The 12,324-nt window shown below is 46.4% G+C and overlaps 1 protein-coding gene and 1 long non-coding RNA gene across 4 annotated transcripts in view; one reads left to right on the forward strand and one right to left on the reverse strand.

Annotated features, from left to right (window-relative positions):
• The window catches only part of NINJ2 (ninjurin 2), a 175,441-nt gene that overhangs the window by 103,950 nt on the left and 59,167 nt on the right, over positions 1–12,324 (reverse strand). The gene's annotated exons all lie outside the window — the stretch shown is intronic.
• LOC103349012 (uncharacterized) overlaps positions 7,014–12,324 on the forward strand; it is a 34,331-nt gene continuing 29,020 nt past the window's right edge. For 2 of the 3 annotated variants that reach the window (XR_007921228.3, XR_016213439.1), the window contains exon 1: positions 7,014–7,185. This is a non-coding gene — a long non-coding RNA (uncharacterized LOC103349012). The remainder of the gene's footprint in view (positions 7,186–12,324) is intronic. The other variant, XR_001793726.4, reaches the window with a different exon arrangement.

A 12,324-nucleotide genomic window follows, 5' to 3' on the forward strand; every position in this document is an offset into this window, starting at 1 on the left:
TGGGGGACAGGAACCCAGCTAGTTGAACCATCACTTGGAACCTGGAATCTTGAGTGGAGCCAGGACTCAAATCCAGGCACTCCAATATGGGTTATGGGCTTCCCTAGTGGCATCTTCCTTGCTGACCAAACATTCGCTACTTGAATGTGATTTTCAAATCTTTTTGCTGTTTTTTTTTTTTTTAAGGTTTGTTTTATTTAAAGTAAGAGTTACCGAGACAGAGGGAGAGATGGAGAGAGAGATCTTCCACCCACTGGTTCACTCCCCAAATGGCTGCAATGGCCAGAGCTGAGCCAGTCTGAAGACAGGAGTTAGGAGCTTCTTCCAGTTCTCCCACATGAGTGCAGAAGCTGAAGAACCTGGGCCATCCTCTGCTGCTCTCCCAGACACATTAGCAGGGGGTTGGATTGGAAATGGAGCAGCCGGGACTTGAACTGCTATTTTTTTTTTCCAAGTCACTTCAAGACTTGTAAAAGCCTACACAATTTCATATGACTTGCAACTGTTTACCTAATACAGCCAAGACCCTTAGAGGCTTAGAAACCCTGCCCTTGCCCAGAATTCGAGTGACTTCCAAGAGGTACCTCAAGGATAAGGTTGAGAAATGGAGGATGGTGGATGGAGGATGGAGGATGGAGGATGGGGCAGGTGGGTCAGACCAAGCAGCCTCACCATCATCTCCTTTATATTTGCTTGCACCTAAGTTTATGTTTAAAAAAGGGCTTCCCTGCTTTAGGAGGTTTGAAGCCACTCATCTCTCTCCCTCTTATCCCTAAGAAGAGGTCAGCTGCTACCTTCCCAGAAGCCACCAAGAGAGTGGTAGGTGCCTTCTACTAACTTCATTAGAGGTGAGAGGTGAGAAGTGTTCCATTTAAACAGCAGGGAGCTCGCTTATGCGTCATTCGTTGACTAGTGAGTCACAGTTAAAATCTCCCTACTCTGAATGTGAAACAAGGCAGGGGGATTTCACTCACCACAACCAAGAGCAGCCCTGGGCCTCACGGGGCCTTCCCACGAGAGCTGCATGCCCTGAGGCCCTGTTTATGTCAAACCCAGCTTCTGCCTGATGAACATCTATCCAGACGTCAGCAGCTGGGATACAAGTGATAAATCCATGACGGTCACTGCCAAACAACGTTCCGAGTTCCACTGGCCAATATGGTGACCACTAACAAGTTACATGTGAATTTATTAAAATGCAGACAGATTGAAACTCAGAGCCTCAGTCACAGCAACCACATTTTTTGTTCTCTTTACTTCTTGTTATTTGATAGGCAGAGACAGAGAAAGAGCACTTCCATGTGCTAGTTCACTCTCCAAATACCTGCAACAGCCGGGGCTGGATCAGATAAAAGCCAGGAGCTGAGAACGCAATCCAGGTCTCCTATGTGTGTGACCACTTGAGCCATCACCTGCTGCCTCTTAGGGTGGACATTAGCAGGAAGATGGAATCAAGAACAAACCCAGGAACTCTGAGCTGAAACCCAGTCATCTTAACCCTAGGCCTAAGGCATCCCCAGTCCCCCACTCCAATTCTTAATCATCTGTTTGGGGGCCAGTGCTGTGGCATAGAGGATACAGCTACCATCTGCAGTGCCCGTATCCCATATGGGTGCTGGTTCAAGTCCCGGCTGCTCCACTTCTGATCCAGCTCTCTGCTATGGCCTGGGAAAGCAGCAGAAGATGACCCAAGTGCTTGAGCCCCTGCACCTGGGTGGGAGACCTGAAAGAAGCTCCAGACTGGCCCAGCTCCAACCATTGCAGCCATTTGGGAAGTGAACCAGTGGGTGGAAGACCTCTCTCTCTCTTTCTCTCTGCCTCTCAAATAAATAAATAAATAAATAAATAAATAATCATCTGTTTGGCCGCTCTGGCTCCCTCTGTAGACCCCCAGAAAGCTTCTCTTTGTCATCCGTCATGGCCCCAGGATCCTTGGATCAGCACAAGTCTAAGTGCTGTGTAGATGAGCGTGAGTGAATGTGTGAAGGATGTTCCAAAGCTCACCTTGATCCCCGTTTCTGTATCTTGTTTGATGTGTGACCACCCTGCCCAGTCTCCACTACCAGAGGCAGCAGAAGGTTAACTGTTCCCCTAAATCTTCTGATTACGTAAACATTACATTAGGGAGGGTTTTATAAGTAAAACTAAAATTAAAATACTGGACTCTTCTTGGTCTGTTTTAATGGAAAAAAAATAGCACCACATTTCTAGACCTTAACTAACCAGATGGGGATCTGAGATGCTGAACCATCACACAGGAAGTGTTTAATGCAAACACACGCTAGGAGCAGGATGTAAGAGTTGGATCTTAGGAGTCAGCCAACTGTTGGGACAGCTTCACTCTGCACAGAGAAGAACAAGACCCTGAGAAGGGGCAGGCATCTGCATAGACGGCTCTTGGGATGCTCTCATCCCACACCGGAGCACCTGGGTTCAGCTTCTGGCTCCGCTCCCACTTCTAGCGTCTTTTTATTTTATTTTATTTTATTTTATTTTATTTTATTTTATTTTATTTTTTTATCCTGGTGTGTGCCGGCGCCGCAAGGCAGAGGATTAGCCTAGTGAGCCACGGCGCCGGCCTCAGATTTATTTTTATTTTATTTGAAAGGCAGAGTTAGAGAGAGGGAGATACAGAGAGAGAAAGAAATCTTGCATTTGCTGGTTCACTTCTCAAATGGCTGAACCGGTCAGGGTGTCAATCCTGGTTTCCTGCGTGGGAGGCAGGGGTCTAAGTCCTTGGGCCATCTTCTGCTGTTTTTCCAGGTGCATTAGCAGGAGGCTGGATCAGAAGTAGAGCAGGGGAATGATAATTGATAGAATTAAAAAAGAGAAAAGCCGGCACCGCGGCTCACTAGGCTGATCCTCCGCCTGGAGCACCGGCACCCCGGGTTCTAGTCCCGGTTGGGGCGCTGGTTCTGTGCCGGTTGCTCCTCTTCCAGTCCAGCTCTTTGCTGTGGCCTGGAAAGGCAGTGGAGGATGGCCCAAGTGCTTGGGTCCTGCACCCGCATGGGAGACCAGGAGGAAGCACCTGGCTCCAGGCTTCGGATCAGCGCAGCGTGCTGGCCATAGCGACCATCTGGGGGTGAACCAATGGAAGGAAGACCTTTCTCTCTGTTTCTCTCTCTCACTGTCTAACTCTGCCTGTCAAAAAGAAAAGAAAAGAAAAAGAGAGAGAGAATGATCCAATATGGGAAGCAGGATATACTGCAGACTCATAGAATGACAAATGCCCTAAACAGCACACTAGCCTCAGAATCAGCCCTTAAGGCATTCTGATCTGACCAAAAAGTCCATGAGAGTACCTCAGGCATGGAAAGCCAAGACACTGTGGCAAAATAACCTAAATTAAAGATCTCTGTGAGTGAGATTCCCCTGGAAAGAAGGGGCCATCAAAGCAGGAGGTACCTTTCTCTGAAGGGGGGAGAGAACTTCCACTTTGATTATGGCCTTGTCTAAATAAGGTTGGAGTTTGTTTTTTTTTTTTTATTTTTTTTTATTTTTTATTTTTGACAGGCAGAGTGGACAGTGAGAGAGAGAGACAGAGAGAAAGGTCTTCCTTTGCCGTTGGTTCACCCTCCAATGGCCGCCGCTGCAGCCGGCGGACCGCGCTGATCCGATGGCAGGAGCCAGGATCCAGGTGCTTTTCCTGGTCTCCCATGGGGTGCAGGGCCCAAGCACCTGGGCCATCCTCCACTGTACTCCCTGGCCATAGCAGAGAGCTGGCCTGGAAGAGGGGCAACCGGGACAGAATCCGGCACCCCAACCGGGACTAGAACCCGGTGTGCCGGCGCCGCAAGGTGGAGGATTAGCCTATTGAGCCACGGTGCCGGCTGGTTGGAGTTTGTGAACTCAAGAGGCTTCCATAGCCTTGGCAGCTCATGTCAAGAGCCTCAGGTGATTACTGATGTCATAAATAAGAGTGTCAATTGTTAAATCAACAACAAGAGTCATTGTGCACTTGCTCCCCATGTTAGACCTCTGTCCTTAATGTGTTGTTCTATGAGAATTAACAGTAAAACTGGTCTTCAAACAGTACTTTATACTTTGTGCCTGTGTGGGTGCAAACTGTTGAAATCTTTACTTAGTATAGAGTTGATCTTCTATATATAACGATAACTAAAAATGAATCTTAATGAATAATGGGTTGGGAGAGGGAGTAGGAGGTGGGATGGTTTGCGGGTGGGAGGGTGGTTATGGGGGGAAGAACTGCTATAATCCAAAAGTTGTACTTTTGAAATTTATATTTATTAAATAAAACTTTTCTATTAATAAATAAATAAATTTAGGGGCCGGCGCTGTGGCCCAGTGGGTTAACGCCCTGGTCTGAAGCACCAGCATCCCATGGTTCAAAACATGGCTGCTCCACTTCCGATCCAGCTCTCTGCTATGGACTGGGAAAGCAGTAGAAGATGGCCCAATTTCTTGAGCCCCTGCATCCACATGGGAGACCCGGAAGAAGCTCCTGGCTCTTGGCTTCCGATCAGCTCAGCTTCAGCCATTGTGGCCAATTGGAGAGTGAACCATCGGATAGAAGACCTCTCTCTCTCTCTCTCTCTCTCTGCCTCTCCTCTCTCTGTGTAACTCTAACTTTCAAATAAATAAATAAATCTTTAAAAAGTAAATAGATAAATAAATAAATTTAAAAAAGAAGTAGAGCAGGGGGCCGATACTATGGTGTCGAAGGTAATGCTGCTGCCTGCAGTGCCGGCATCCCATATGGGCGCCGATTCGAGTCCTGGCTGCTCCACTTCCAATCCAGCTCTCTGCTATGGCCTGGGATAGCAGTAGAAGATGGCCCAAGTCCTTGGGGCCCCTGCACCCACGTGGGAGACCCGGAAGAAGCCCCTGGCTCCTGGTTTCAGTTCCGTGCAACTCTGGCCATTGCTGCCATCTAGGGAGTGAACCAGTGGATGGAATATCACTTTTTCTGTCTCTCTTTGCATCTGCCTTTCTGTAACTCTGCCTTTCAAATAAATACATCTTTAAAAAAAAAAAAAAAAGAGAGAGAGAGGGTCCGGCGCAATGGCGCCACAGGCTAATGCCCTGGCGTGCAGTACCGGCATCCTATATGGGTGCTGTTTCGAGACCCGGCTGCTTCACTTCCGATCTAGCTCTCTGCTATGGACTGGGAATACAGTAGAAGATGGCCCAAGTCCTTGGGCTCCTGCATCCAGGTGGGAGACCTGGAAGAATCTCCTAGCTCCTGGCTTTGGATCAGTACAGCTCCAGCCATTGCGGCCAACTGGGGAGTGAACCATCGGATGGAAGACCTCTCTCTCTCTCTCTCTCTCTCTCTCTCTCTCTCTCTGCCTCTCCTCTATGTGTAACTCTGACTTTCAAATAAATAAATACACCTTTAAAAAAGAAAAAGAAAAAAGAAGAAGAAGTAGAGCAGCTAGAACTTGAACCGGTGCTCATGTTGGATGCTGGTATGGCAGGCAGTGGCTTAACATGGTTCACCACAATGCCCGCCCCTGAATTACAGGCTTAGGAGCTAAGTTTCTTGGTTACCTCCTTAATCACTGGGCTGAGTACGTGTCAGTGTGTTTGAATGTGTGTAACAATGATTTTGGAATCACTTACAGTCTGAAGACTTCTTTGTGCAGATGTTATTGCATTTGACCCTCACAATTTACAGTTGAAGAAACCAAAGCCAGAGCAACCTGTTCAAGATCACACAACTAGAGATGGACCTAGGACTCAACTCAAGATGTCTTTCTTCAAATTTTTTAAAATTATTATTACTTTTAGACATTAACACATTGAGGTTGGTGCTGTGGTGCAGTAGATTAAGCCACCATCCACAGTGCCGGCATCCCATATGGGTGCTGGTTTGAGTCCAGCTGCTCCACTTCCAATCCAGCTCCCTGCTAATGAGCCTGGGAAAGCAATGGAAAATGTCCCAAGTGTTTGGGCCTCTGCATCCACGTGGGAGATCCGGAAGGAAGCTCCTTGCTTTGGTCTGACCCAGCCCTGGCCGCTGCGGCCATTTGGGGAGTCAATCAGTGGATGGAAGATGTCTCTCTGGCTCTTGCTCTCTCTCTGTGTAACTTTGAAAAAAAAACCACATAATTGTATATATTCATGGAGTGCAATGCAATGTTTCGACGGGTATATTATCAAATCAGGGTAATTGGCATATCCATCACTCAGACACTGATCCCTTCCACTTCTGCCTTTGTTCTCCACAGGCTACTACTTAACACACCCCCACCCCCACCCACAGGCGCATCCTGTCATTGTGTCATTATTGCTGCCTGTGCAGTGGAGCTTAATAGATTTTTGTTACCAGTAACTCACACTTAAGGAGACCCAGTTGTTTTTTTTTCTTTTTTGACAGGTTGAGTTATACAGTGAGAGAGAGAGACAGAGAGAAGGTCTTCTTTCCATTGGTTCATCCCCCAAATGGCCAATGCTGCGCTGATCTGAAGCCAGGAGCCAGGTGCTTCTTCCTGGTCTCCCACACGGGTGCAGGACCCAAGCACTTGGGCCATCCTCCACTGCCTTCCTGGGCCACAGCAGAGAGCTGGACTGGAAGAGAAGCAATCTGGACTAGAACCTGGCGCCCATATGGGATGCTGGCACCGGAGGCAGAGGATTACCCGAGTGAGCCATGGCACCAGCCCCAGGAGACCCAGTTTTGACTCTGGTCCTGCTCCTTACTAGCTCCGTGTGTGTGTGTGTGTGTGTGTGTTTCAATGACTTTATTATTTTTTTCAATGACTTTATTTTTTAAAGCTGTTTCAGACTATCAGCAAAATTGAGCAAAAAGCACTGAGAGTTCTCCCATAGCACTTCCTTCCCCTGCTCAACCTCCGCCGACTGTCAACATCCCCCACCAGAAGAGTACTTTACTGCTTGGTGAACATGAACCCATGCAGGATTAGCAAACCCAAAGTCCATAGTTTACATTGGATTCACTCCTTTTTTGTTTGTTTTGAAATGTTTTTCAGGCTATGTGAGGGGGTTTCCATTGATTTACTCTGAACACTCACTGGTTCCCTGCCTCCTCTTCGTCCTCCTCCCCTGTCCCCTCCTCTTCTGGATTCACTCTTAGTGTAGTACATTGTTGAGGATTTTGATTAGCCATGCTTTTGCCTCTTTCCTTCCTGAAAAATGCGGACCACTGGGAAGATTCAATTAAATCAGGCAGTGGATGTGGAGCAAGTTATCTGCCTGGCACAGGTAAGAACGCCCTGCATGGAAGTGATCCTTATATTCACACCAATGTCCTCAGCATAAGCCCCACTGTTTAACACTCCTGAGCTTTCCCCCATTCTCCTCTATCTTAGCCCAGAGCCTCTAGTCTGAGCCTTGAGAACCCTGCCAGAGCTACTCTCTGGAAGGTCCTTAAAGATGGCTGGGCATTCGGCCTAGCGGTTTCTAACGCTGGTTGTGATGCCCGTGGCCCACAGCTGAGTGCCTGGCTCCTGCCTCCAGCTTTCCACTGAACCTGAGGCAGAGGTGATGGCTCAAGCGGTTGGGTTCCTGCCACCCACGTGGGAGACCTGGATTATGTTACTAGCCTCTGCCTTTGGCCCAGTCCCAACCATTGTAGGCATTGGGGGAGTGAACCAGGAGATGGAAACTCTCTCTTTCTCTCTCTGTCTCTCACATTTAAAAAGATATTAATCTATGGAGATTTACTGTGCTGCCAAGAGGAACTTAGAATTTCAGTTTGGCTCTTGGAGGAGGGAAGGGTTGGTACTCAGGGATAAAACACATGAATGTTCTCAGACTCCTTCAGGTCGGCCACGCCCCAGCACATTTCAGCTTTGGACGACTCGCCAGGACAAAGAGAAAGGGAAGAGAAAGTGCAGGAGGGAAAATCACAGCATGGGAGCCAGCTGCTGTGAGGGCGGAAATGCAGAAACCGTGTCAGCGCTATGTCAGAGAAACTCGCCAACCATCATGCACGCTTCTGCCCCCTCCCACCCCCTCACCCCCGCATGCTGGCTCTCCTTGGCCGCCTTCAGGACCGTAGCTGCAGGGACAGAAGAAGGCCAAAGTTTCCAGAACTTTTAATTTGGAAATAACCTTGGTAAAAAAAAAAAAAATTTCTGGCGGGGCCGGCGTTGTGGCACAGCAGGTTAAGCCACTGCCTACAATACTGGCATCTCATATGGGCCCCCGTTCGAGTCCTAGCTGCTCTGTTTCTCATCCAGCTCCCCACTAATGCACCTGGGAAAGCAGCAGAAGATGGCCAAGTCCTAGGGCCCCTGCACTCATGTGGGAGACCTGGAAGAAGCTCCTAGCTCTTGGCTTTGGATAGACCCAGTTCTGGCCATTGTGGCCACTTGGGGAGTGAACCAGCAGCTAGAAGACCTCTTTCTCTCTCTGTCTCTCCCTCTCTTTCTCTCTCTGTAACTCTGTCTTTCAAATGAATAAAATAATTGTTTTAAAAGATAGTTGTCCCCATGTTCTTTGTTGCTCCTCTGGCAACAGTTCCTCCCAACCCTGCCCCCACTGTGAGCTGCATTACAGACAGGAAGTCACTATTTCACCTACAGCTGTAAGAGCCTGCTGTAGGCCCTCTGAGAACAGAGTCTGTGGCTTCTACGTCTGTACTTCCCATTCTGTGACCCCTACCATGCTGCACCTCATCCTTCCCCCTGGGCCTCTGAGGGACACCCCCATCTGCACAATGCAGTGCTGGGGCCCCAGATCAAGTCAGATGCCTATAGGGAGTGGTGCTAGAAAAGCTGGGTAACTGAGGCCCGAACGAGTGAGGTGCAGAAATGGAAGTGCAGTTTCCTGGATGTTATCACAATGTGACATTGATTGCTATGTGATTTTAGATGAGTCATTTCCTATCTGTTACCTTAGTTTCACTCATCTGCCAAATGGGGAGAAAAAATTGTAAAGGAACCCACATGTATTCATTTATTCCTGATTAGAAAAGTAATATGTGTTCATTATAGAAATGTAGAATACATAGAAGAATAATGAAGAAAGCGAAAATCATCCTTAAAACTGCCCAGAAATAAATGCCGTTTACATTTGGACTTACTGCTTTTTAATCTTTTTCCTCTGTGTTTTAGCTTTGAGACAACCCAATCAGGAAGCAATTCTGCACAATGGGTCAAAGGCTGAATCCCCTGTGTCACAGCTGTGTGTGTGTGCACACACACAGAATTTGCAAGGCCCTGTACAAAATGAAAATGTAGGCCCCTTGTTCAAAAATTTTGAATTTTAGGGCCAGCTTTGTAGAATAGCGGGTAAAAGCCCCAGCTCGCAATGCGGGCATCCCATATAGACACCAGTTCATCTCCTGACCACTGCTCCTTGTTAGTGACCTGGGAAAAGTGGCAGAAGATGGCCCAAGTGTTGGACCCCTGCCACCCATGTGGGAGACCTGGAAGAAGCTCCTGACTCCTGGCTTTAGCCTGGCCCAGCCCTAGCTTGTTGTGACCATCTGAGGAGTGAACCAATGGATGGGAGATCTCTCTGTGTAACCTGCCTTTTAAATAAACAAATCTTAAAAAAAAATAATAATAACAGGGGCCGGCGCCGTGGCTCACTTGGGTAATCCTCCACCTGTGGCGTCGGCATCCCATATGGATGCTGGGTTCTAGTCCCGGTTGCTCCTCTTCCAGTCCAGCTCTCTGCTATGGCCCAAGTGCTTGGGCGCCTGTACCCGTATGGGAGACCAGGAAGAAGCACCTGGCTCCTGGCTTCGGATTGGCATAGCTCCGGCCGTAGCGACCATTTAGGGGGTGAACCAACGGAAGGAAGACCTGTTTCTCTCTCTCACTGTCTAACTCTACTTGTCAAAAAAAAAAAAAAACAAAAAACAAAACCAACTTTAGAATTTCAATATGGCAACAGCAGAGCGTTAAACCAAGTATGGGGCCGCGTGTGACTACACAGCCATGTACCTACAAAGCAAGCTCTTTATATCCCCATCTTCAAATAATAGTAAGATCATGTGTAGAGTATTTTCTGTGTATCAAATATTTTAATGATTAATTAATTAATTAGCTTATTTATTTACGAGAGAGAGAGAGCTCTCATCTGCTGGTTCACTCCCCAGTGCATCTAAGGACCAAAGTTAGGGGCTGGAAATTCAATCCAAGTCTTCATGTGGGTGGCAGAAATCCAATCCCTTGTCTATTACTGCTGTCTCCCAGGGTCTACATTAACAGGGAGCTGGAACTGGAATGCAGCCAGGACTTGAACACAAATACTCTGACATAAGATGTGGACATCCCGTGGTGTCTTAATTACTAGGCCAAACACCCACCCTTCAAGTATTTTATTTAATTAGTTCTAGTTCAATTCAGCTCCCCGAAAATAAATGGAATTCTTCCCTCACCCTGTTTTGCAGTTGAAACAACCAGGATTAGAGAATTGAAGCACCTTCCCTGAGATGATGCAGCTAAAGTGGCAGACATGCTATTTGTACCTTTGTCTTTCCAAGTTCAAGTCCATACATTTTCCATTTATAGCATATTCTTGTCCATTCCAACTTTTATAAACTAGTGAGTTTTTTTTTAAATAAAACAAATTATACCATGGAATGATACTTCAAAATGTATGTGGAAATGGAATGAAAAGATGTTTATTCTGCTGCAAAAATTTTAAGAATCTATACATAGTTTTTTTTTCACAACATGTATTTCCATGAACTTTTTGAAGTCCTATTGTATAAAAAATCTTATACTGCATTCTTTTTCATTTTATAGAATTAGAGTTTTTTTTTCTCCATATGTCATTAAAAATCGGAAAAAAACAGTTGCTGTTACGTAAAACGAAATGCTGAGGACAACTTCATTGCAAGGTTATATTTCATGGAAAACACTAATGAGCCAAAGCAGGAATCTACAGCCAGTAGTGACTTGGCCAAAGCTGAGTGGCTGGATTTAGCCATATCCCCCACCTGCTAAACAGCATATGGACATCTCAGTCCTCCTGCTGTGAATGAACTCCCCGTTAAAGAGGATGTCTCTGCACACCACCAACAGCCAAGAAGATCCTGGTCACACTTTACTTTTGATTCCAGGACGCTCTTGAACTTGCCTCCACCACCGTTTTCCTTCCCTGCTCCATTCTGCTTCTCTTCTCTCACAGCCACTACCTGTGGCCCGCGTTTCTCCATCGCAGCGCTTGACCACTTCCTCTCCCAGCCTAGGCAAAGCCTGCAGTGTTCTAGCACTTTCAGCTTTACTTTGCAAACCTAACAAGTGGGGAAGCCCCTTCCTTTCCTGCCTTTGACTTCTCTCCCCATGTGAAGTGAACGTCTACATACGTGAGAGATGGGGATCCTCACCCTCACAATGGGTTCTATTTTGGTTTGAGTTCTCATTATGATGTTTTGAATTGTTAGCATTATATAAATCCATTATGAAATATTTGGAGAGTAGAGAAAGGGGAAAATGCAGGAATAATTTTGTGTTTCTTGTACACCCTTGTCCTTGGTCTGCTTTAAGAAGAATTGACTCTCCACTCACTCCTATAACCACCACATTGTTTTTGCACTGAGGATATCTTGTAATCTCATGGTTTCTTTTCAAGACACTAATGCTAATTTATGGGCGCAGGGCACCGTCGACTGCCCAGCCTTGGTTGATCAGAGAGTGACCACAAATCCAGCTAGAACTGAAGGCCTGGTCAGCTTATTTTACACAGTTCTATTGCCTCCTGAATCAAAGACAGCCTTTATGAGGAAGACATTGAGACTGGCTGTACTTAGGGGAATGTCACTCTGCTTCACCAAACACAGCCTTCCTGACAGCTGTGCATTCAAATGTTCATTGCAATTTAAGCAAGCTCAGAACATTTTCATGAAAGGAATTACTTAGGGATAGAGAAAGAATACATCGAATGCATCTGTATATTTAGTAAGACTCTTTGTAGCTTGATTTAAAATCCTGGCTTTAGATGTATAGGTACATAAGGTCATGATACATGTACATAAAATGATAGAGATAGAAATGACTTCAGTGGTGGTTGTGGGTGATGTGTAGGTGGAAGATACATCATAAAAACCTGGAGATAGCCAAATATGGAACACATGAAGTAATACCTTCAGAAGGTGTAAAGAAATACTACAAATCAATAGGAAAAAAAGATAAACAATCCATCAGAGAAATGGACAAAGAATGTGAACAAGTAATGCACAAAAAGAAACCTAATAATCAAATGTGGAAAAAAATGTTCCATTTCACTAGCAATCAGGAACATGAACCTTGACAGCAAGATCTATTTTCATATCCAAGGTTTGGCTAAACAAAAGTCTCTAGACAGAATGATGGAGAGACAGAGTGTGGAGAGAAGAGAACCATCTTCTGGCTCACGCCCAAATGTTTGCAACAGCCAGGGCTG

This window comes from Oryctolagus cuniculus, chromosome 9, assembly GCF_051225735.1.
Source record: "Oryctolagus cuniculus isolate XC-2025 breed Fujian yellow rabbit chromosome 9, ASM5122573v1, whole genome shotgun sequence".
NCBI lineage: Eukaryota > Metazoa > Chordata > Mammalia > Lagomorpha > Leporidae > Oryctolagus > Oryctolagus cuniculus.